Source organism: Coturnix japonica, chromosome 1 (genome assembly GCF_054131305.1).
Source record: "Coturnix japonica strain WE chromosome 1, WE-NBRP24, whole genome shotgun sequence".
In the NCBI taxonomy this organism is placed as follows: Eukaryota; Metazoa; Chordata; class Aves; order Galliformes; family Phasianidae; genus Coturnix; species Coturnix japonica.
In genome coordinates this window covers 116,194,720-116,219,392 of record NC_140663.1, presented here as the reverse complement: position 1 = coordinate 116,219,392, position 24,673 = coordinate 116,194,720, and the positions used below count along the sequence as shown (strand labels likewise).

The 24,673-nt window shown below is 41.3% G+C and overlaps 1 protein-coding gene across 6 annotated transcripts in view; it reads right to left on the bottom strand.

Annotated features, from left to right (window-relative positions):
- The window catches only part of NLGN4X (neuroligin 4 X-linked), a 149,008-nt gene extending 140,058 nt beyond the window's left edge, over positions 1-8,950 (bottom strand). For 4 of the 6 annotated variants that reach the window (XM_085550965.1, XM_085550962.1, XM_085550948.1 and 1 more), the window contains exon 1: positions 8,556-8,950. The gene's annotated coding sequence lies outside the window, so the exon portion shown is untranslated. Of the gene's footprint in view, positions 1-7,789; positions 8,060-8,555 lie in introns of those variants that run through there. The other 2 variants (XM_085550969.1, XM_015848830.3) reach the window with 1 other exon arrangement.
- Between the last annotated feature and the right edge of the window lie 15,723 nt (positions 8,951-24,673).

Below are 24,673 nucleotides of genomic sequence, written 5' to 3'. Positions count from 1 at the left end.
AAAAAAAAAAAAAGTGAGATTTAATGTAATGTGTTTTGTTTGAACAAAAATATTTTCACAATTTATTCAGTAAAAAAAAAATAAAAAAATCTTTCAAGAGTTCAACCTATATCCATGCAAAGTAGGATGACACTGAGCATCAAATTTTGTCCCTGATCAATACAGTAAACCTATTTCTGCTATATTGCACCTCCTCAAATAGAAGCCAAACTTTCATCTTCAAAAACATCAGTTCCTCTTGTAAGCCTGTCTTGACTGATATCCTGCTACTGAAGGCTCTCCAGAGTCCAGTATTTGAATTGTCACTACTCTACCTTCCCTGTTCTAGTATCTTTACTGTCCCTATCAGTCTTCCCTTTTCAACCTTCCTTTAGTGAGTTTCCTGTTTCAAGACTTCTCCAAATGCAACTCCATTCTTATCTCATGCTATTCCCTCTTCTTCCATTATCTCCTTTTTCTTTGACAATTGTCCATGTTATCCTTCCTTTAAAACTTGTAATCTATCCCCACCATACTCCATGTTTATTCTCTCTATGAAACTATGAAAGGCATCTTGAGGACATAATAATTCTGGTAAAGATAAACAACAAACCAAGCTAGGGATGGAGGCAGGGAGGAGAAGAAGAGGAGGTCAGGTATCATACGGGAAACATTCCTCCCTCATCTTGCATAGACAGAAAGATCACCTCATCTTAGAAGTCACCGCTCCATTCACTGCTTACCTTTTAGACTTTTGTTGGTACAAGATGACTGCACCATTAACCCACTACATTTCAGTAACATCACACCTCTGTACCAGATCAGGGCAGACAAATCATTGCAGCATGCCTTTCACAGCTCAGTAGGCTAAGAGTCTTACTGGCTCTTCTAATTCACTCTGTCACTCTGTTCATTAAACGTGTGCCAGCTGACCTGCATAATCAGATTCCTAAAGCACTATTTTTGAAATGTCATCTGTAAGTAAAAATGACAGCAAACTGATATAAACACTAAACATTTATCTTCAAAAACCAAAATTCAAGTGCAGTTCAGATACAAGGGCTTGAGAAAAAGCAAGACATAATAAATGTAAAATTAAAGAAAGTATTTCCTTAATTGTTAATCTGCTTAGATGGAAGCCACTAATTCGTCTGCTCATTATAACTTCTTCAGCTAAACAAAGTACTATCACAAATATGAAATTAACATGCCAGCTCCTACCTGACAAGATCTCCTCCACATCCAAGATTATCATCCAGTTTCAACAATTGCTAATATTTAATCTGCCAAAGCCAGTGGACCAGCATCATCTGCTGCCCCAGTTCTCCACCTGCACACTGGAAACTACATACATCAAACAATTCTAGCTCAGGTAGCAGATCTACTGCTGGCTGTGTTAATACAAGTTCACAGCCTCGGGCACCACAGCTCATCTGTCCAGTTCTACTTCTCCTCACTCCACTGCGCTTTGAGAACTTACCTTTGCTTTCATGCAGATGACACAAAATGCAGCAGTCAGAGATTTCAATAATTACATTATTGATAAGTATATATTTGGCTTGGAAGACTCCAACCAGCAAATCAGTGGCTACGTGTCTGACTGAGAAGCAATACTCTGCTTTGATGAATGCTGTCTTGAAGCAAGTACTGCACTGAACCATCTGCTCTGAAGTATGGGTGAAGGGAACATCCCATACAAGAATAACTCACTAGCTGATGCTTGGCTGTTGACTGCCAAACAGCATTTCATTGTTGTTTGAATCTTTTTGCTTATAAACATCCCATGAAATTCAGGAATAGTCCATAGTTAATACGCAGTAGCATTAACCAATTTGAGAGAGTGCGGGTTGATAGATCCATGATTCTCATGAGCTTCAACTCTTCTACCACTCCTCCTCCAAAATCAAGAAGGATTTTTTTGTTTGTTTGTTTTTTTCCCCTCAAAACTTTCTATAAAATAACATTGAAATCTTTAATCTAGGAACAGTACAACTGAAAATCCATTGAGACAGAATAATATAATATTATGACAAAGGTAGTTAAAGCAAAAAACTGCCTTTTATTCACAGACACAGTTAATGAGAACTCTCCATGGAAAGGTATACAAATGGGATCTCTGTACTCCATCAGTTTTGTTACCAATAAATGCGCAGCTTCTGCTGGAAAACAAATCAAACAAAATTCAGGCAGAAATCACAGAACACAACAAGTCTGTACATCCATTTGTCTTTGCAATCACCAACAGAACATGAGTTGAAGTAGTACATACTCCTGCATTATATAGCATACTTTTCTTGTGCATGTAGTCATCTGCACCAGCAACTAACATTACAAATAAGGTACAGAGCTACACACTTTCTCAGAACATACTGATTTTTATTTATTTATTTATTTTTCTTTAAATAAGGCAATTTCATGAGCAGAACTTAACATACAGTTGACAGAAAATTTTTAAGCTGTATGACTTCCTCTGTTCTATGCAAATACAAAATGCTACGTACTCACAAGACATGTCCAAAAGCCATTTGAAAGCAACAGAAATCTTTGCACAAAATCCAACAAGCCTTGGTCTAATAACACAAATCTGTTAATGTTGTGTTAATCTTAGGTCTGCTACACAAATCTGTTAATGTTCATGATAAATGAAATATCCACAAAGAAAATGAGTAAAAATCTATCATAAGTTAGACAGCACATGGCTTACGTCTTAAATGGTCCCATACAGATAAAGTACTGATTTTGTTTATTCAAAAATATATCTGAAAATCTCTTACAGGAAATCAGTAAAGGTAAAATCATGAATCATATCTCTAAACACAAATACTTTTGCTGTATTATGTTCAGTGGGGATGACCCACTGTTGCTATCACCACTGCTGACATGGACCACCAACAGCCATACCTGACATCATGGGCCAACATCATAACATAGGAGGCAGTACTTTCAGAGCAGCCTTCACGGAATGCATTTTTTTTCTTTTTATCTTTTTCCATTTAAATCAAAACAAATAATATTTAGAGCTAATTAACAGTACCAAAAGTTTGAAATTCAGCTCCTTAAAGGTCACTACTAGACCTGTAACAGACCCAGAGAATAAACATTATGTATCTTCAAGGCAATCAATTTATTAGACAGCTTCAAGCAACAGTGGGACAAATGCCTGTTTATGAATTTCCTCTTCCATATCTGGCTATAGTAAAGTTATTAAAATGACAGTGACTTCCTTCCCTTGGAAGAGAAAATAGATGCCTTTTCTCTGACCTTATTTGTACTGAGAAGCAGCAGGTTAACTATTTTTGCCTACCACATTCAACAAAAGCAAATCTGAGAGAGACAGTTTGAAAGCAGTTTACTACCAACAAAACACAAAACTGCAGACATATCTATTTCATCTGCTATCTGTTACAGGAATACATGGAAGTGCTTTAGTCTCAATTATTTGTATAATTAAAAATCAACATTATTTTTCATCATACATACAAATAAATTCAATCTAAAGTAAATAAAGTTGAGTTAATTCAGTCTACATATGAAATCAAATCAGCCAATTAAGATGAAACTATAATTGGCTCTTGGTTAATCTAGGAAAAGAAACAAAAATTTATACAGAAATCTTTCATTACTAGATTAAAAGAATCAAAATTTAATATGAGTCTGTCACAATCATTGCAAACAATAGAAAAGAGTACTTTTGAAGGAAATTATTTGAAAAATGGGACGATGACAGCTACATACTGCTCTTGTTTTCGGAGCAATCTCATTCAGTCCACTGTGCTACTGTCTCAAATATTTTTCTTAACAGAACTGCCATTCACTTTTGAAGCGTACCTCTCTTGAAAGGCTCAACTTCTCCATTAAAGTTGAGAATCTCAGTGAGCCCATAAATAACAGAAGAAAGACAAGCATGGAAAGTCCTAACCCTCTACTGGAGCTAGTCAGTAGCACCCACTTATCAGAATAGATGGTATGACACTAAGTGGTGTGTGGGTTCAGCACAGAAGACAGCAGAACGAACAAATCATACATTGTGACATCAGAGGCTACAATTTATTTTTAGATTATTACCATACAGATGTGAACATTCCGAGCTGGGGACCGCTCCAGCATGTGCTAATGCATTTGGTTTGCATTAGCCATGCTTGTGGCAAAGCCTCACTGCACATCTCAGGAAAAGACAGGCTGCTTCTATTCAGATCCTCAAATGAGTTTTGCATGCAAAACACAAAGTAACCGTGCTTCAAATACATCATATTTTTAATGAAAATATTCAGGGAAAAAAAAAAATCCCCACTAGTTTACAGGGCTTAAAGTGAGATGAGCTGGCATGTAATATCTTCAGAATAATTTCCTCCCCTTTGAATCCAACCACTACAAACTGCCTATAAATTGTATTTTTCAATTTTCTCTTCTCTAACCTTAAATCAATTTCAGGTTGTGAAAAGTTGATTAACATTGTGCCTCATCTCAGTTGAAATAATTTTCCAGGCGTATTACCTATAAAGCTTGTTTTTCCTCTGCTAGACAGCAAGGCCTTATCTTGTGTGTCTGTGTTTTCAGTGTTTTGTCTTTTTTTTTTCCCCAATCCAATCTGGGGACTACTATAACAAATACAATGAGAACTAGAGAACTATTAAAAGGTGACAGAGTTGAGTACATAACCCTGTCAGATGTGGGGATTGAAATGGCTCAGAGCATAAATGCTTTACAAACATTGCTTGAGTGCACCTGAGTTGAACTGTGACAGAGGATGGTTGCAGTTGGACATGAGACTCACATTGATCTGTGCAGCTCATGTTTATGTTTTGTTTTCATTAGTGGTTTTGTTTGCTTGTTTGTTTGTTTGTTTTTTAAGACTCAACAGATTTATAACCCAGTGCACACAACTAACCAATTATACTTATGCTGAAGAGCTCTTGAACCTTGATGACAAGTCTTCAAGTGACAGAATGACTAAATTATATGCTGGTTACTGCATGATGCTTATTCCTGTCCTACCCAGGTGGAGCTGTTCTTTACACTGTGTGATTCAGCCATCAAATAGCAGCACGCGTGTTTGAAAGGCCAAGAGGAGGCTGTATTGAGAATCTGTCAAAAACAAATGTGCAAGCCTCCATGCAGCAGTCGGTAAATGTTCCTTGAATCAGTCTTTTGTTAAAAAATCATAAGTCAAACAAATCATTGTTTCTGTATGATACATGTAATACAAAGCTTCAGTAAACAGCATTTCTTTCTGCCTCTTGCCTTCATCTCCACATGAAAGATCTTCAGCCAAAGGATGCATATTAAGATCCAGATCTTTATCAAATGTAATATTTATTATGTGAATAAACTGCCCAAGAACATAGGTTCAACTAAAAAGACGGTCTTTGAAAAAAAAAAATGATAATAGCACAGCATCTTCAGTAAGCCTATCAATTTAACCACTCTTCCGATTTAATCCAGTGTGTGTGTATTGTTCAAGCTATGAGGCTTGCTTTCATTTGCTTTCATTGTTATGCCTTCTAAAAACTGAAACTTCATCACTAACCACCACATTTACATGAACAAGAGAAAACAACAGATTTTTTTTTTCCATTTACATATTTGTATTATTTCTAGATGTCTGTGACACAGCACCGCACTGCACTTTAAGACAGCAGGTGAGTAATCACTCCCTCCAGAAATGGAGAAGAAAGCAAATTTATTTTCTTTCTGCATGTATGCTTTACAGAAGAGACCAAGCTTAAAGGCCACTAAATTCAAAGAGGGGGAAAAAAAAATTAAACTAGACATGAATCAGAATCCTCTTGAGGAGCAATGCGTTTTGGATGCCAAACTGAATTTCAGTTATAAGACCTGGTGTAACTTAATGGGCTGTACTCGCAGACAGCATACTAACAATAAGTGTGTCTTATATGATAAACAGGCATAAGAACAGAGAAAAATAACAGCTTAACTGATACACGACACAGTAATAATTTCAAGATGCTAAGAACAATTAGATCAAAAATTAAGTCTTATTTTATAACGTTCTTAGAAAATAACATGCCTCACTAGTTTTGAGTTACCAGAAACTGCATGGCACGTTTTCATGTTCTTGTCTTTAATGATTCATTGGAATATGATTCATAAGGCAGTGCATACTACCCTCTACTCATTACTATTAGCAAAAGAAACGTGAAATGCCCTGCCTAAACACATACTCACTACATATCACTTATTTAGATGTCTCTATAGGTGCTATTAATTGGTGCAATATCAAAAGCATGGTTTGTAAGGAAAAACAAAAGAAAAAGACGTATGAAATTAGCTCATTGCTACAAAGCAAAGTTGGGTTTTCGTGCAGGAATCAAAATTAATTGAACTAATTACTTCTTTTCCTGCTGTGATAGAAAATTAGTTTGTTTCTTTACTGTTAAATTTATATATTTAATAATCAATGAACATTATTTGTCCCATGGAATGTAGACTACAGCTCTTCCATTTATAAGAGATACACAAAGGGGTCATCAAATTTATGTTTTAGGAGAAGAAAACACCAGAGATTTCCATTTCGGTATGCTTGTAAATCCATCCAGTTATGCTTTGTTCCCTAAGTCACCTGCTTCTAAATATACGCATATAAGCTGTCGACATTATTAACCACTGAAAACCAGAAGTCAGTCTGGAATTCTACAAGCATTGTATTCAACATTTATCAGTCATGACAAAAAATAATAATAATAATAAATATGTCTGTATATTTTTGTGGTTTATTTTTAAATATTAAATATCTAAGCACACGTATGCACTGATGCCAGCAGTCCAGACCAGCAGCAGTCTACCCACACAGCCTAGAGATGCAAAACACCCGAACACTACAGCTCAAACGGCATCATCGTTCCCCGCTCTGCTCTCTGCCACCTCCGAGGCACTCACAGCACTGGAGGTGAGCCCAAGCGCTCCCTCACGCTCCAGCCCACCTTCATCAGATCGCGGCCCCGCACCGACCCGCTCCGCCTGACGAACTTTCTTCCCCCCACCTCTCCCACTCTGCCCCCACGAGCCGGCGGGCACCGCAGCGAGGGCGGCGGGACGGCCCCGGTAGCGGGCGCGGGCCCACACCGCCACCTCCTGGCTGCGCCCCGCCACCGCCGCCGCGTCCCCACAAACTTCTCGCTCCCCGCTCCGAGCACCGCAACCAGCCGAGCTCCCCGCTCGCCGTGACGCGTGCCCTGGACAAATCACGGCAGGACGGAGGGGTCCCTCCGCGCCCTACCCGCCTGACTCTGCCCGGGGTGGGGGAGAGGATGTGCGGGGGATCGGGTGGCTCGAGCAGGCAGCCAAAAGCGGCGCTGCGGCGGGGCCGCCCCCGCTCCCCGGGTCGCTGGGGGTGGCGACGGTCTTTCCTCGGGGAGGGGGCGCCTCCCGCCGACAGCCCCCGCCACGTCCGCCCCCGCCCCGGCTTTGCGGAGAAGCCGATTTACTGCCGGGCGGGGGATGGGGGGGGCGTGCTCTTTTTTTATTTTTTTTCCCTTTTTTTTCTTGTCTTCCCCCTTCTCCCCAGCCCCCCCTCCGCGCTGAGCACACTGCTTCTTCCCAGTGCCAGTCCCTGCTCCATCACGTGCGGGAACTCATGCCCATCACAAAAGCGGGCATTTTGCCCGAGCCCGGAAAGAAGGAAAGAAGAAAATAAAAAAAAAGAAGGGGGAGGGGGGGGGGAAATGTATAAAAAGGAAAGAAATGGAGGGGGGGTGGGGGGGAGAGAAGATGAAAGAAACAAATATATATATTTAAAAAAAAAAAAAAAAAAAAAAAAAAAAAGATTAAAGAAAGAGGAGGAAAAACCCACCGCGGGTGAACCGCTTAATCCAAGACGAGCCAAGATCTCTAAAGGGCCGCCTTCCTCTCTCTTCCCCCCCATCCTCCTCCGTCCCCTTTTTTCTTTCTGTGGCCGTGGCGGCGGTGGGGGAAGTGGTTAACCAAAACCCGACGTGTTGGTTTTGTGTCCCCCTGCAAACCACGGCGCACACAGGGCACGAGGCACCGCTCTTGCTCCTCTCCGCGCTGGCAGAAAACTGTGGCTTCGCTCTTCCTCTCTCTCTCCCCCTGTACTGCAGATATTTTTTTCCCTTCTCTCCTCCACACTCTTCTGTTTATTTGGCTGTAAGGCAGAGAGCTACTTTGTAAACATCTCACACAGAACCCCAGAGCCTTTCCAAATAGCTGATTGCAGCAAAATGCCTCCGAACAAACGATGGTGCAAGGGGACTACTGGGGACGAGACCGAAGAGGATAAAAACGAAATAAAATTTGCATAAATGTGCATATGTGACATCTCGGTCGGCATAATGGTGGAGATGGCAGAAAGAAAGTACCGGTTTATAACGATGGGAAAAGTAAAAGCACAAACGACTGCAGCAAACTGCTCGCCCTCTGCCAGAGTACCAACCGCAACACCTCTCCCCCACCCCCGCTGAAAAAAAAAAAAAAAAAAAAAAAAGAAAGGAAAAATAAGGGGGGGGGTGAGGGGGGGTGGGGGGTGGGTGGAAAGCAACAGAAAAAAAAGAAAAGAGAGAGGAGAATAAAAACGCAAAAGATAAGCCCAGCACTCCTACCTTAACGCTGGAAGAGCCGCAGAAGCAGAGGGGCTTTTTCACACAGCCAGATTCCTTCAGGAAATCCTCTCAGGGTGTCATGCAGCCGGTGTTATCACACAAGGATCTTGCTCTCCTTTTTGGAATCCAACGCGATTCGCTTCTCCAAAGGAATGCAGTGACCATGAATTGGGGGAGGGAGGGCGGGGTGGGGGGGGGAAGAAAAATTAAAAATATCAACAGGAAATAAAACAGCACTGGATGTGCAGTAAACTCGTGCTCTTGGCTGTCACCGACCTACATTCAGGCCGAAAATTCATTGCAATCGGTGCGAGAGGGAGAGTTGGGTCTGCGAAAAGGGGCTGTGATTGCCTATGCAGAGCCCGAGCCGGGGAGGCTGATCTGCAAGGCAAGGCGAGCGGGGAGGGAGCGGGAGAGAGAGGTCCAGGCTGTACCAGGCGCACTCCTCCTGCTATTGGACCAAACTGAATGAAATTTACAAAGCCGGCAGCCAATAGCTCTCCGCAGTCAGCCCCATCACTACAGAAACCGTATCTCCATCCCCAGCCTCTTGCGAGGAGCATCGCATCCTCGCGCCGAGCGGCGGCGGCCGGGCTCGGGGGCGGAACAGGTGGGCACGGCGACGGGGAACGAGAGCCGTGCGGCTGCAGCGAGAATGTCGGGGGGGGGGTCACACCTTGCGGACCGACGCTCCACTGCCTCACCATCGACAAGCGCAGCCGTGGTTAACCCTTTAAGACAGCAGTGTCTCCGATGCTAGCTTGAATTCACCCGTATGATTTTACACTGAGCTAACAGTATAATTGCATATCAATCACTGAAGTCTTTTGCTGCTGTTTTCCTTCCTCCCATAAAATAATAATAATAATAATTAAAAAAAAAAAAGGCAACAGAGACATTGCCCAGTACCCCGTCCTTTTAAACACTTATTTTCATTATTTATTTATTTATTTATTTATTTCCCCTTAAAGAGATTGTTTATTTAATGCCAGTATTTGAGTTCGCTAACCGTTGTTGTGAAGGTCAAGCGTAAGGGCTGGAGAAAGGCCTTGTGGTTATTGCTCAGCGCTGCAACACAATCTCTGGTTCGTTTCCTGTGTATAATTTCAGACTAGGGATGGTGTATCAAATATGTTCTTAGGCCTTCCACAAATATGCCTTGTTTCACTTCTCAGCATGTCCCTTTGATCAGTTCAGTAACAGCAGTTAACATTACTCAGTGTGAGGCCCTGATCTCAGGCCAGGTGAGTGCTGGCTGAGTTATCCAGCCAGGCAAAGAACAGAACAAAGGAGTCTTGAACATTTTTTCATCATTTCATAGAAACATAGAATCATGAAGACTGGAAAGATCATCTAGTCCAACCATCATCCCATGGCTGTGACTGATCTATACCATGTCATTAGAAACAAAAATCTACCTCATGCCTCAATGGGACTTCCTGTCATAAGACGTAGGTTAGACTTCACGAGATTTGTCTTTGACATTTTCAGCTGCTGGAATAATAAATAGAATCAGCAGTTCATCAGTTGTAGTTGCTTTGTTTCCACCACCACAACAGATTTACAGAGCAGAGCAGACACTGCTTTGTTTTCTCAAATTTGAATTCTGTCTGTGGTAGTGGACTTATCCATCACTTCTATGCTTTCCTGTTTCAGCTGGTACAGGAATATATACTACCCGATTTAAAGATGCCATTTCATAGGTAGCATCGGGCCTGTTATGTGTCTGTTCTTACATACTTCCTTGTTATATTGTATGAAGTGTCATATCAAGATCACTTCAGCATTGCTTACAAAGGGAACTTTTAAATGTTTTGAATTTAAGTCATTCTCTGACTTAAAGCATTTTGAGCATTGCAGTAGCTACATTAAACAGTTCTTTGCCAGTGAGTTGTTTTTATATTAATTGTATGTTTTGTCTTACTTATTTTAAGTTACTCTAGCAGCAGGTGTTTATGCAAGTGAGTTTTACTGCTTTTGTTATTTTAATAACGCACCCAGAATGTGCAACCAATCATGTTGCATGACTGAGTGAACATTTTGACACATTTAGAAAAGATGTCATCTTGCACTGCCATCTGTCCCAAATTTTGCAGGACAGTCTTTATTTTGATGTTTTTTACAAGATAAATTTGGAGGATATTGAAGTCTGCACTAGCTAATCTGACTAATGATCTCCCACCTGTGTTAGAATATCAGAAGGCAATTATTACAAGTTAGTAAAGGATTATCTTTTAGATTTGAAACTAAGGTTTGCATCTACGTCCTAAATATGCACAAACACAGCAATAAAACTAAACTCTTCCTAGATTCTATTCAAGGATATGATCAAAGGTTTTGAGTAAAAGCCATGTGGTCAGAACACTGGAATGCACTTTTCTCTTCCACCAACTGTTCAAAAAGCTAAATGTACAATTGGAACTTCTGGTTTATTTGGGAGGGTATCTGCAGCAATCCACTGCGTATGTATAACACCAACACCAAGCAGGAGTTCAGGAGCAATCAGTCAGAGAGAATACCACTTGCTAAGTAATATCATCACTTCTTACAAGGAGGCATTGTATTCTAGTGTTAATCCAACTTGATTCTACTTGTAACATGTGAAATCTAAAGTAATCACAGTGCACGACAGTCTGGCTGAAGAGAGGCCAAACTCTGCTGGGTTCCATCCCAAGAAACCTCCTATGTGTCAGTCAGACTGAGGCATGATTTGATCTCCCATGTCCACTCACTGTAAAATTTACACATACATTTTAAAACCAGATATAGTGTGTTGTGTACCTGACGCTTTGAAGTGTAAGGATACTCATTTTATAAAAGTCCTCTCAAATATTGTTTGTTTGGATAGCTACTCAATCCAAACTATTCACATTCAGCACACAAACTTGAAACAGAAAAAGAAGAGCTTTCTACAATTGGGTTAACAGCCCCTCCATATCTTACTCAAATATTTAAAATACCAATTCCCTACAGTCATTCTTATGCAAAGGTGAATCAGCAAGCGAATGGTCCCAATACACTTCATGAGGTTGGAATGGATTCTTTCACTAGCTGCAAAGTGCAAAGTCTTACCTTAAGTGGATTGAAATCCACAAAGAATTTTCTACTCAGGTCACTGGATGACTTCATTTCATGTATATAAAGATGATAAAAGGCAGTAAGCATAATTCTTTGTAAGACTTCAAGTAAATGAGAATTGCAGAAGAATTTGGAGGTCAAACTATAGCTACAGAATTAAACAGAAGTAGAATGAATCCAATAATTCCACTAGGCAAAATGAGGAGAAAAAAAAAAAAAAAAGAAAAGAAAAAAAAAGAAAGAAAAAAACAACTTTGAAACGAACATGCAAAACATTAAGGTTTAGGGGACAAGAGTACAGAAAAGAGCTCCAAACTGCTGTTATCTACATTTCAAAAAATAAATGTTTCCTATGTACATTTTGGTAATTGCATCCTTGTATTTTGGTAATAAGGGAAGAATTTGATCTTTATTTCCACAGATTAACAAAAAACACATCAGTATTTTCAAATTCAAATTCAAATGTTTTTATTTCTAACATAATAAAATACTTACTGTGTTGCTGATTGTTCTGCATGCCATGTAAATCACGAATACACTGAGGAGTCCCACTTGCATGGACAATTTGATCATTTCAGAGTAATGTATGATGACAATTAATACCTAGTATATCTTCCCAAAAATAAGACATTTATCATGATATCTACCTGACCTTCAAGCTCATTCTAATAGCATTTACCTTGGATTTTTTTGTTTGTTTTTTAACCGAAATATGTTTTTTCTCTTTAAAAAAAAAAAAAAAAAAAAAAGCTATAAATGTGGTTAGTCATTCATAAAGATCACTTCACTTGGATATTTCCTTTTAGATAGCAAAATACAGAAATTTGTAATACAGCTGACACATAACCTTAAACATAATGGCACAGGTTCTGACATCCCTTCAACAGAGCCAGTGCTTCAGTCTCAGTGTTGTTGTCTAACGCCTTGAAATACCAAGACCTGAACAATAGGCCTCAAATCAAAGTTGACCTCTAGATGAATTTCACATATATTATCAGTATCTGATCATTAGCAAAACATGTATCTTGGTCAAAACTTCTTATTAGCAAGACATGTAGCTTAGATAAAGCGTTATAAGAATGCACTGACTTTTTCTTGTATAGAAGCATAGTATCAAGGCTTACTAGTACTCAGACTTCCTTGGTTCCTCCTTGAGCCCTGGACAGACTTGAGGTGGAATCCAAAAGGAAGAATGAAACCAGATATGTCCACCTAATTGTCATGTAAACTTGTTTACTCAACAATTTAAAAGCTGGACCCCTTTGCAGACCTCAACTACAAGGTAATGCATTGCATGGGACCTCCCAGTTGGCAGGATACAAATCCTCATGCAACCAGGACTCCCCAGTGACTACAAATATGGATGATGGTAAAGTAGGGCCATTGGTCATGTATCTTTCTTAATCACTATCGCTATCCTCATGTAGTAATGTTTAGGTCGATTGCCTTGTTCTTTTATTCTTGCTGTATCATTTCACTTACTGTCTCATTGCTTTTAACTTAAGTAAAAATAAACACACTTCTTTAACTTGGTGTCTGTGTCTTTTGTGCTGATCCCATCCACTGGGGAAACACACCTATAGGTAACTAAGTACCACACAGCTATTCATGCACTCTCCCTCCTCAATAGAAGAGGGGGAGAAAACACCATGAAAATTCTTGTGGCTTGAGATAAGGACAAAAAGATAATTTACTAGTTACCTTCACAGGCAAAACAGACAGCATGGGGAGTTTTATGAAAGTTTATTTGTTTGTTTGTTTGTTTGATTGATTGTTTTTGTTTGGTTTGGTTTGTTGTTTTTTGCCTACTGATAACAGACTAGACCTCTCCCCTTCCACCCTCTCCTACTGCCTCCCCCTGAGAGGTGCATGGGAACTGGGAATGGAGGCTGTGACCACACCATAATGCTTCATCTTTGCTACACCTCTATGGACACACTCTTCCCATGCTACACGTGTGTCCTTCCTGAACTGATTCCTGTGGGCTTCCCACAGGCTGCAACTCTCCCAGCACTGCCCTAGTATGGCTCCATACTGCAGGGCCCATCCTTCAGGCACTGCCCCACACAGTCCCCCTGAGTGGCAGCTCCCCCAGCCCTCCTGCCCCACCGTTGCCCCTGTCCACAGGCTGCAGCTCCAGCCTGGGCCACTATGCAGGGTACCCACAGCCCATGCCTCCTGCAGGCCTCAGCCGCCACTGCCCCATGGGCTCCTTCGTGGCTGCACGGGGAGAACTGCTGTAGCACAGTGGTGTTCCCTTCCTTAAATACATTCTCCCACAGTATACCCAGTGTTGCTCATGGCACAGCTCTGGCAGTGGTGGGTCCCTTTGGAGCAGCTGCAGCTGCTATGCTCTGACATGGGGCACTGCTGGATTTTGCGCACAGGGGCTAGATGTCTTCCCCTTCACCCCATAAGCCCAATATATCTGGATGCATGAAAGTAGCTTCTGGACCCTGAACTTCCTTACAGAAAGTCAAAGATAGAAGGACCATTACAATTATCTACTGAGATCTTTCACAGTATGTTGGCTAAGTACTTAACCAGGTCTACTTTTCTTAATGTCACATAATGCTGTCTTGAACTATAACAAGCTGTTCAGATTCTGCATCTGAATAAATTTTACCAGTAAATAGATACTGTCACTGTTGAAATCACACTCTTGACACGTAATCTTGCAGTACTGGACTTCGCTTTGTCTATTAAATTTAAGAACCATGTGTTATTAACTTCAGTTTGCAACTTATATACTTTACAGATCGTGATTACTCAACCTTCCAACCTTCTTACTGTTGAAATAATTATTTTTCTTTAGTCTCCTACAAGATATACTTTACAGACTGTGATTCATCCTTGCAAAGGTTTTCTCAACCTTCAACAATTATCAGTATGCTCTTTAAAATGTAACCTCTAGACTGGAATATGAAATTTATGTTATAGTTAAATTAATACAGCGTGTTTCATTTTTATTTATTTAAGAGTCAAATTTGGTCATGGTCTCTAACTGACATTATCACAGTTATTGAGATCCCTACTAAGATCTAACATGCTTAGCCTTTGTTGTTTTGAACCACAAAACAGAACACTTAAAAGAAAGCTACAAAGGTTGCTCTGAAAGTAATGCCTCCCTTTTATTTCCACAGAAACTTCAATAGGTACAAAGATCACAATAACACTAATTGAGCAAATTCTCATCTAACAAAGCCCTGTTTTTCAATGTAGTCACCACCGTTAGCAATATATTTTCAACAGCAGTGAACAAGAGCCTGCCTATTGAGCGCATAAAACATCTGCACCAGAGGAGCTGCTGCTGCTGCTGCTGCTGCTGAAACGCACTGCCTCACTGTGCTCACATACACTGTTTGATCTCCATAAACATTTAGCAACCGTTGATTAATGTCTGCATCAATGGGTGCCTTTTTTTTTTTTTCCCTACATGGAGGTATTCATCAGCACACTTCTGCTTCATATATACTTCCATTCCAGATGCTGTTTTATCACACTGCCCCTATGCTGCCATTGATTGCATAGCAGAAATATGTTGTAGGCCAACATAATAAAATAGGAGGCATTACTTTTGAAACAGCCCTTGTCCTTGTTTGTTGTGTGAAGTCCCTGCTTCAGTTACCTCACTTATCTGTGCTTCCCCAACTTTATTGCATACAAAATAAACTTCAGGGTTGTCCCTGATGACAATGAACTGGAAACTCATTCCAGTTCCTGCATATGCTCTAATTGTATTCATGAGGTACTTTGATCTGAAACTAACTAAAGAGTCTTTCTCCTCATCAATATCTGACACCAGCACAATAGCATCATTCCCTTAGTGTAGTGTCTTTAGTCTTCAAAATATCCATCAGATATTAATACGTTAATCATGAAAATAATGTGTTTTTTATAGTTTTTTTTTTTGTTTGTTTGTTTCATTTTGCATAATTAGAAAAATATTTCTTTGAAATATATTTGGACATCTGAAATTTTGTTTTACCTATGAATTTTGCTAGCAAGCCACAGCATCTTATCAAGTGTGCAAGAACTGAGGTCATTGTAGCCAAAAGGAGTAATCATAACTTGGGGTCACATCCTTGACAGCTGGTCGAAGGAAGGAAGCTTTCTCTGCTGTGCACTGGTATGGCCACACTCAAGCACTGTGTGCAGATTTGGGCACCACAATATAAAAAAATTAGAACATAAGACTACTAGAAAACATCCAAAGGAGGTCTACAAAGATGATGAAGAGTTGAGAGGATGTGTGAGAAAAGATTGTGGTCCCTTTGTTTCTTCAGCCTAGAGCAGAGGAGGCTGAGGGGAGGCCTCTTGGTGGCCTACGGCTCCTCATGATGGGGTAGTGCTGATCTCTGCTTTTTGGTAGCAACAAGAGGCAAGAGAACCCAAGAAGACAGCATGGAGCTGCATCGAGGAAGGTGTCAAATTGGATGTCAGGAAAAGGTTCTTCACCAGAGGGTAGCTGGGCACTGGAACATTCTCCCCAAGGAAATGGTGATAATACCAAGCATACTAGAAGACTAGTCTTCAAGAAGAGTTTGGACAAGACTCTCAGAAATATGGTTTGAATTTTGGGTAGTTCTGTGTGGAACCAGGAGCTGGAGTCAGTGATCCATGTGAGAGCCTTCCAACTCAGGATATTCTATGATTCTATGATACTTATCATGATGATGAACCTTGACAATCTAGACTGTCACACAGTCATAGTCTACATTCCTGTTGTCATTTAGAACTGTATCTTTGAAGGATGGACCCTTGTATAACAGTATACAGATAAAATGCAAATGGGTTCCTTGTATTCTATGGATTAATAACATTAAAAAAAAAACTCCTAGAACAAGCAAAAAACAAAACAGTATTTTCTTCAATAGTAAGTCTAATTAGTCTTTGCTGTATAATTAATCGATTTTAAAAAAAAAACAAAAAAAAACAAAAAAAACAACAAAAAAAAACTTGTATGGTTTGTTTTTTATTCATTTTAATACTTTTGGAGGAATTCCATGTAATGTTCACATGAACACTGAAATTTCAGTTTGCCCTACATATCCGTGGAAATCTCAATTTGATCTTGACAGACTTGCTATGATACCTTGATAATTTGCATTGATGTGACAGATTGATCTAACCAGAGGCTAGTTATCCATCGCTGCTTCCATTCTATTTTATATTAGATACAAACGCTAAGTGCCTTGAAGTCAGACTTTACAGTCTCTGTCTAACCTTTCCAGTTTTAAAGCACTACTGAGAAGTTTTTTAATATTAGAAAGAATTATTTATAGTATAACTTAAGGATTACAGAGAAGAATATGCCTAACACCATGCAGGAAATAGAGCAAAAAAAAACAACCTAATAGTACACATGTACGTCTTTGACTTCACTTGAACATCACAGGAAGAATAGAAATAGCATTAAATGAAAGCAAAGAAAAATGAAATGCAGCCCCTAAATACCTAATGCTAATGACACAGCTTTCATTCATTCATAGAGCCAACTCTCTTCAGCAACTTAGATTTCACCTGCAGCCACAGTGTTAAGGATCTTAGTGTTCAAAGCCAAACATAATAGCTCTGCAGGTAACTCCTTTGACAATTGGTGGTCTGCAAGACACTTCTTGCAAACCACTGAACTTCAAAAGAACACTATATCTCTAAATTTCAAAAGGCAAGTAAGATTTTTTTGAAATCATTCTTGGAAATTGTTAGAAAATCTCCTGCTTGTGGACTACAAAAAGAGACAATTAAAAGATCAGAAATATTGAAATTATTTTTCTTTGCAACATAAAGATGGCCTTGGTAGTAGGTACTGATATCTCAATGTCTCTCTCACTGAATTATATAATTTGTGCTTTTCCTAGCCAAAATAATTATGTTTCTTTTGTTTGTCAAAGTAAAGTTTTAGCATGTGGAGAGTACATCTTACCTAATTTAACCCTTACTGTACTGCAATCTTTTGAGAACATGTTTTTGATACTCCTCAGACTAGCAAGGGCATTGATTGAATTTCTTAAATTCTTTCACTGAATGTTTGAGCAAAAAGAGCAATTACATAGTGACCGGACAATTTTGGAAGCATTAATGTCTCTGACAGTGATTTGCACAGGAAGCCACTTAGAGAATGTAGGTGTCAGATCCCGGCATATGAGGGCACTGTTAAATTCTACATGTCAGCTGAAGTATCTATTCATCAGCATAACGTTAGCCCATCCTAAGAGTTGGGCCATTCTTTTTCAAATAGATTCCCAATAATGTGCTTTACTTTCTATTTAAAAGAGCTAAAGACATTTACAGGCAAACATCAGCGAAACCAACTTTAGCGTGTCAGAGATCATCATTCTTGGAAATTAAATCAGCAGAAAAAGAGTTTGCATATTTTGTTAGCCCCTTAATATAAGGCAACAGACTAGATTAAATAAACAGAGAACAGAAGTTTAAACTAACCTGCAGGAGAAAAGAAATATTTGTTCAGCAACACTGGCTGTCAGGATGGTTGTCAGCAGCTGAACAAGAGCAAACAAGAGATGGAGTAATGTGGAAGCTTCAACTGTTGATTATACGAAAGAAAATCAGAGTCCTAATGGAGCACACAATAAGCTCACGCAATGCATGTTAGCTCATTAAACCACAGAAATTTGGTGATACTCATTTTGTGCACACGACTAATCCTCTAGTGTTCTAGATGTGTTTAGACAGTTAGGTACCAGCTGTTTGCATTTGGGAAGAACAGACACACAACCAGAGGCACACTGGGAACAGGAGAAGTACCTTGTGAATTTAGGTGCATACTGTACAGACAACCATTTCGGACTAAGAACTTTACAGGAGTATGACCTCTTCAGAAATGCCACTTCAGTCAGTGAGCCATTTAAAAACAAATTATCTTAATTTTTGAAATGAAAACACATGAGATCAGTTGGTTTAAGAAGAGCTTGAAGAAATAACTGACATAAATAAACAGACTGAATGGGTTAAATTTGTTATGTCCAAGCTGCTGCCAAATCTTCAGCTAAGGACAGGAAGTTTATTGGCAATTTTCTGAAAGAGGAGGAATCCAATGATAAAATGTGAGCCATTTGTCTTCCAAACCATTAGAGGAAATTCACTTTAAGGATGTTTCTGGAGTGGCTGCTGCTGTGCCCATTATAATTTATCAGTGTGTCTGCTGGTAGTATTATCATCAGTAGAGGCTCAGGTGGACTTCCATTAGTGCTATCAAAGTCCTTATTGCCAAAATATTCCACTGACCTAGACAGGATCTATTACAGCATTTAAAGTCTCATCTGTCAGGGTGTTTTTTTGTTTGTTTTTTTTTTTTTTTTGCTAATTATTTACAGTTAGTTTGTAATGATACATTATCTAGGGAAAAGTAGCAACAACAAACATTGAATAAATAATACTGTGTCAGTCATCATCATCTTCATTTATTTATAGGTCACATCTTTCTCACCTTTCATCTACTTCTGTGACATTTAGAACGTAAACTCTCTGGAGAAGGTCCTGTCTTTCACAGGAGTCTTTGAACATTGTCACGGTACATGCATTTAAAATTAATACAGCTATACACAATAAATGAAACTAAGCACACTTATTTAACCATATTTTATTTTATTTTTATGGATCTGTTGCCTGGATTTACAGCTATATTAAATCCATGTGAAGTAATGGAAAGCCAAGCTTGTGTAGTCTGTTTGGCTTCTATGTGACATACATGTTTGACAGCCTGGAAGTGGGAGGTGGGGGCATGTAAAATTAACAATATAAAAAGTACCTAAATTCTGTATTAAGTGACAACACATACAGTGTGCTCTACATGACTATAAAAAATATGCATTATATTATCCCATTAAAAATGACTTGTGGGAAAATGTCATCCATAATAACAAGCTTAATTTGTATTTACCTGTCATTTGTGATCTCATATTATTAATACAATTATGATATTAATTAATATTTTATTTGTATCAACAATTACAGATATCAAAGAGGGACCTTGACAGACTTGAAAGGTGGGCCCGGGTGAACCTAATGAGTTTCAACATGGCAACGTGCAAGGTTTTGCACTTGGACTGGAAGAACCCCAGGCATCTGTACAGACTGGGAGGAATGATCCTTGAGAGCAGCTTAGCAGAGAAGGATCTGGGGGTCCTAATGGATGAGAAACTTAACATGAGCCAGCAGTGTGCTCTTGCGGCTCGGAAGGCAAACGGTATCCTGGGCTCCATCAGAAGTCATTCTGTGATTCTGTGATTCTGTGATTCTGTGATTCTGTGATTCTGTGAGTGGGGGCTCACACTATTGCTCAGTGGTAGATTTGTTCATGTTGAGTGCTATCAGGAAACTCGCTCAACACTGAAGGCCTTGCAAAAGTCTGGCTGAGTGATGTCAGTTGCTTTTCCTTTCCCCACTGATGCTATCACTCCACTGGAGAAGGAAACCAAAGCGACCAAGCTGCATCTCTCCATTTCCACTGTTTCTCCATTTCCTTCTTGTTGCTCCCTGTAACCAGCAGGTTCAGCCATGCTGCTTTCCTGCCTCCTCTGCTGGATTCCATGTGGTCAGGATGGAGCTCAGAGCTCCAGATCTGAGTTTTTCTGAGAAAGTTACCATCTCTTTTCCATTCCTTTGCCCCTAAAAACAGTTTTCCAGTGGCTCTCGTCCAATAATTCTTTGAACAGCCTGCAGCTGACTGACTCTCCTGAAGCTCAGGGTCCTGACTTTGCTTTTTGCCAGGCCCACATTCCTTGAGATGAGGAACTCTAGAAGGGCGTGGTCACTACAGCCCTGACCACCTCAAGTCTTAACCCCTGGCGTGCACCATGTCCAGTAATGCTTCCCTTCTGCTTGGTGTGCTTGATGCTTGGGCCACAGAGTTATTCTCAGTGCACTCCAGCAGTCTCTCAGATAGCTTGCAGTCAGCTATGCTGACTACCCAGCCTGACTGGAATCCCCCATCAAGTTGAGAGTCAGTGAGCGCGGTGCTTCTGGTAGCTGCAGTAAGCAGGGCCCATCAACAGGCTCCCTTGACCAGGTGGCCTGGAGCAGACCCTCACCTCCAGAAGCCCAATATTGGTTCAGTCCCTAATTTTACACGCAAGTTCTCAACGTGATCATGGCTGTTCTTAGTCCTTTGCAGTCAGCTTCTTCATAGAGAGGGCAAATCCCTTGTCCTCCAGAATTCCATAGTAACAATCACATCTGATTTGTGTCAGACTTTTTTTTTTTTTTTTGCTTTTTTTTTTTTTTTTTCTTTTCCCATTTTCTATGTAGGAAAGTTAATTTCTGAGCCAGGAGAAGAAGAAGTGCAACATGGAACAATCTTCCTTGCACTGCTCAGTTTGCACGAGTAGCCAAGTGCTCCTCAGGTCATGTGTGCTGCAGAGCTGACCTTGATGGCAGGAACTGTGTCTTCATTTTCTACCTGTCATGTGGGAACATAAGAAGACTATTCAGAGCAGAAGCTGCAGAGCAAGATGAACAGAATGAGAAGGCAAGGCTGAGAACCAAGGACACAGCTTTTGTGTCACTCAACCACCTCTGGCAGAGGTCAGGATTTCTGCAGATATGGGAAATCATCCCATCACTTAGTGCCTTACAAGGAGCTGAGAAACTTTTCTTGCTCAAGTCCTACTTCCAAGCTTAACCACCTACAGGGAAGTAGATGTCACTTTTCTGGTGTCCTTCAATTCCATGTCCACATTTTCCCAAAAGCAAAAGAATTTGGAGGTAACTACCTGCAGTGAAGTGAGCGATTTCTGTGCCTATTTCTGATTGTGGCAATGACTTCAGAGGTCACACTTAATTGACAGTGCCTGTTTCCATTCTGACAAAGGCTGTAGTTGCAGCTGACTTCCTGAGGCTGCCATACGTGGTGGTGATGCAGCCTTGGGCTTCTGCGTTTGCATGAATCCCACCTTTCCTTTCTCTGTCTTGCAGGTCAGCTGGTGCTGGAAGCGGACGGTATCAGTAGGAATGAAGGTGAGTGCAGGAGCAGCTGCTGAGGGAAGGAAGGAAGTCCATGCTAATGAGCTCTGAAGCATCTGCGGTACGGTACTAGAGGAGGCAGAAGTGATGCTGGAGGGCACATGGTGAGTGCACGGATAGGGTGGCACAAATGCGTGCGTGTGCTGAGTTGGGTTGCACACAGGTGCACACAAAGGGATGTTTGTGGTAGATGTAGGCACATGTTCCCAGGGATGGTTTGCACATGTCTGTGAATTCAAAGGAGGGCATAAGGTGTAGTGCATGCATGGGGGTGTGCAAAGCAGGCAGGGTGGTGCATGGGTGTGCATGTGCACATGAATAGGGGAAGGCTGGGGTTACAGGTTGACCTCTGCTGAGGTGAGTGGGGGCTCACAGTGTTGCTCAGTGGTAGATTTGTTCAGACTGAGTGCTAACAGGAAACTCGTGCACCCTTTTTGTTTCAGCTGTGCCAGTTCTGTGATCCCTTGCTTCTCAGATGGGGTGTTGGAAGGATGGTGTGCATGCTGAGCTCCCGTCTCTCTTGCAGGAATCAAGTTTAGAGCAAAAGGGATGTTTGGGCCAGGTGACCGCAAGAAGGCTGGCTGTTTTGGATGGTGGCAGCTGATGGAAACAGTTGTTCTGGGGACCGTTCAGCTTTTAACAGAAGTCAGGGGTCCTGCAGCAAGAACGACTAGGTTCTCTAATGGCTTCAAACGTGCACACCGAGTACGTCTGTCCTGCTGTGTCATCTCTGCTTCTCTTTGATGAAAGCATTTTTACAACCACGTGTTGGGCCTGTTTGCTTGTAGAAGGAGGAATGTTAGGTGCAGTTCTCACCGAGAACTTCTGCTAGGATTTCTGTGTAATTTGAATCATGAGTGTTAGCACAGTGAGTTGAAGGAAGGCCCTGGAAGCAAATTTGGTGCTGTTGAAGCACCGTGTGATGAGAAGGTGTCAGGTAAGATGTGCTGGCAGATGTGGAAAGCACTTTGGGATTGAGGTGAGAAGGAAAGGAAAGGAAATGACGGAGCTGATGGCAAAGAGCTTCCTGGGGAGACTAGGTGTTTGCTTGGGACTGGATCCAATCAACTTCTTGTTTGCTGGTGTCCATCTGGGGTTTGTGGAGAAATTTTCATCCCAGGGTCTGTCTGGTAGGACTGAGGCTTGGGCCAGGCCAGGGCGAATCCAGTGTGCTTTGCTCTCATTCTTATTGCTTGTTTTGCTCAGGAGGGCAGGTGGCAATCCTAATGGACCAAGGCCTGTGGGTGGGGTTTGCGGAGAAAGAGGTCCTGCAGGCCTTGTGTGCCACCCATGGAGCTGTAGCAAGGCTGCATCGGTGTAAAATGCGAGAAATCCACAGAGATCTGAAGGTGGGTTGTGGACTCGAGTTATGCCGGAGGGGATGTGCATGCTCCTTTACGTGTGCGTTGTCCTCCTACTGTATGGCGGGTGGGCTTGGAAAGCTGGTACCGTGTTTCTGTTGTCAGGGGAAGCGGATATCAACTCTTCTCTCCATTGAAAGATTTAACAAAAGAGCCTCTGCTTGCTTCTTAGCATATGAATCATAGAATCATAGAAGCACCAGGGTTGGAAAAGACCTAAACGATCATCCAGTCCAACCGTTCTCCTATTACCAATAGCTTCCACTAAACCATGTCCCTCAACACAACATCCAGTCGTTCCTTGAACACCTCCAGGGTCAGTTACTCCACAACCTCCCTGGGCAGTCCATTCCAGTGCCTGGCCACCCTTTCTGAAAAGTAGTATTTCCTAATGCCCAGCCTGAATCTCCCCTGCCGCAGCTTGAAACCATTCCCTCTAGTCCTATCAATAATGACAAAACAGAAGAGGCCAACCCCCAGCTCACTAAAACTTCCCTTCAGAAAGTTATAGAGAGCAAGAAGGTCTCCTCTGAGACAGCTCTTCTCCAGGCTGAGCATTCCCAGCTCCTGCAGCCTCTCCTCATATTACACAATTGTGCTCCAGACCCCTCACCAGCTTTATTGCCCTTCTTTGAACATGTTCCAAAGCCTCAGTGTCTTCCTTGCAGTGAGGGGTCCAAAACTGGAAACAGAACTTGAGTTGTGGCCTCAACAGTGCTGAGTACAGGGGGACAATCACCTCTCCGCTCCTGCTGGCAGCACTGTTTCTGGTGCAAAATGTATGCAAGTGTCACATGTGTGATATCCTTTTTGATAGAGTTCTGTGACTGGAGTCCAATGGATTTGAGACCTGACTTGAAGCCTGTGGGCATCACCCAGGAGTTGGGGTGAGAGGATTAGGGCTAGGAACAGGAACCTCTTTGGTCGTTATTAACTCCCACCTTTTTTGGTCAGGAATCTATCTGTGGGTTTTTTTGTTTGTTTTGTTTGTTTGTTTTTGTTTTGTTTTGTTTTTTCATGTGAAGAAAAGACTCATTGTGGAGCTTGTGAATGAATTCATTCAAGCCTGCTGATTGGTGCTGTTCTCTGCATGGACCTGCAGTGGAAATGGACACTTGTGGTCCACTGTCTGGCCCCCACCTGCGTGCTCAGATCAGCCAAGTTGTCAAGGCCTGGCTCTTGATTGGTGAGTTGCGCCAAGGTTAGAGAGTTGGATTTTCTGGGCTTCGAGACACGTCTTCCAGTTGCACGTTTTGTTATTTCTGATGTGCTGACCTCTTGAGCTCCAGCCTCAAATGAGGATTCAAGTACTACCACAGCAGGAATGGTTTAGATGGGAATTGGAATGCAGAAGGCTGGAACCAGCAGGAGCAGGAAATCGATCATCACCCTGTACTCGGCACTGGTGAGTCCTCACCTTCACTTCTGTGTTCTGTTCTGGGCCCCTCACTGCAAGAAGGACATTGAAATCCTGAGATGTGTCCAGAGAAGACCACTGAAGCTGTGAGGTGTCTAGAGCACAAGTCTTATGGGGAGCTTCTTATGGAACTGGGATTATTTAGTCTGGATAAGAGGAGGGTCAGGGAAGTCCTTATTATTCTCTACGATTACCTGAAGAGAGGTTATGTGGGGGTGGGGGTTGTTCTGCTCTTCTCCCATGTAACTTGTGAAAGGACTGGAGGGAACGGCCTCAGG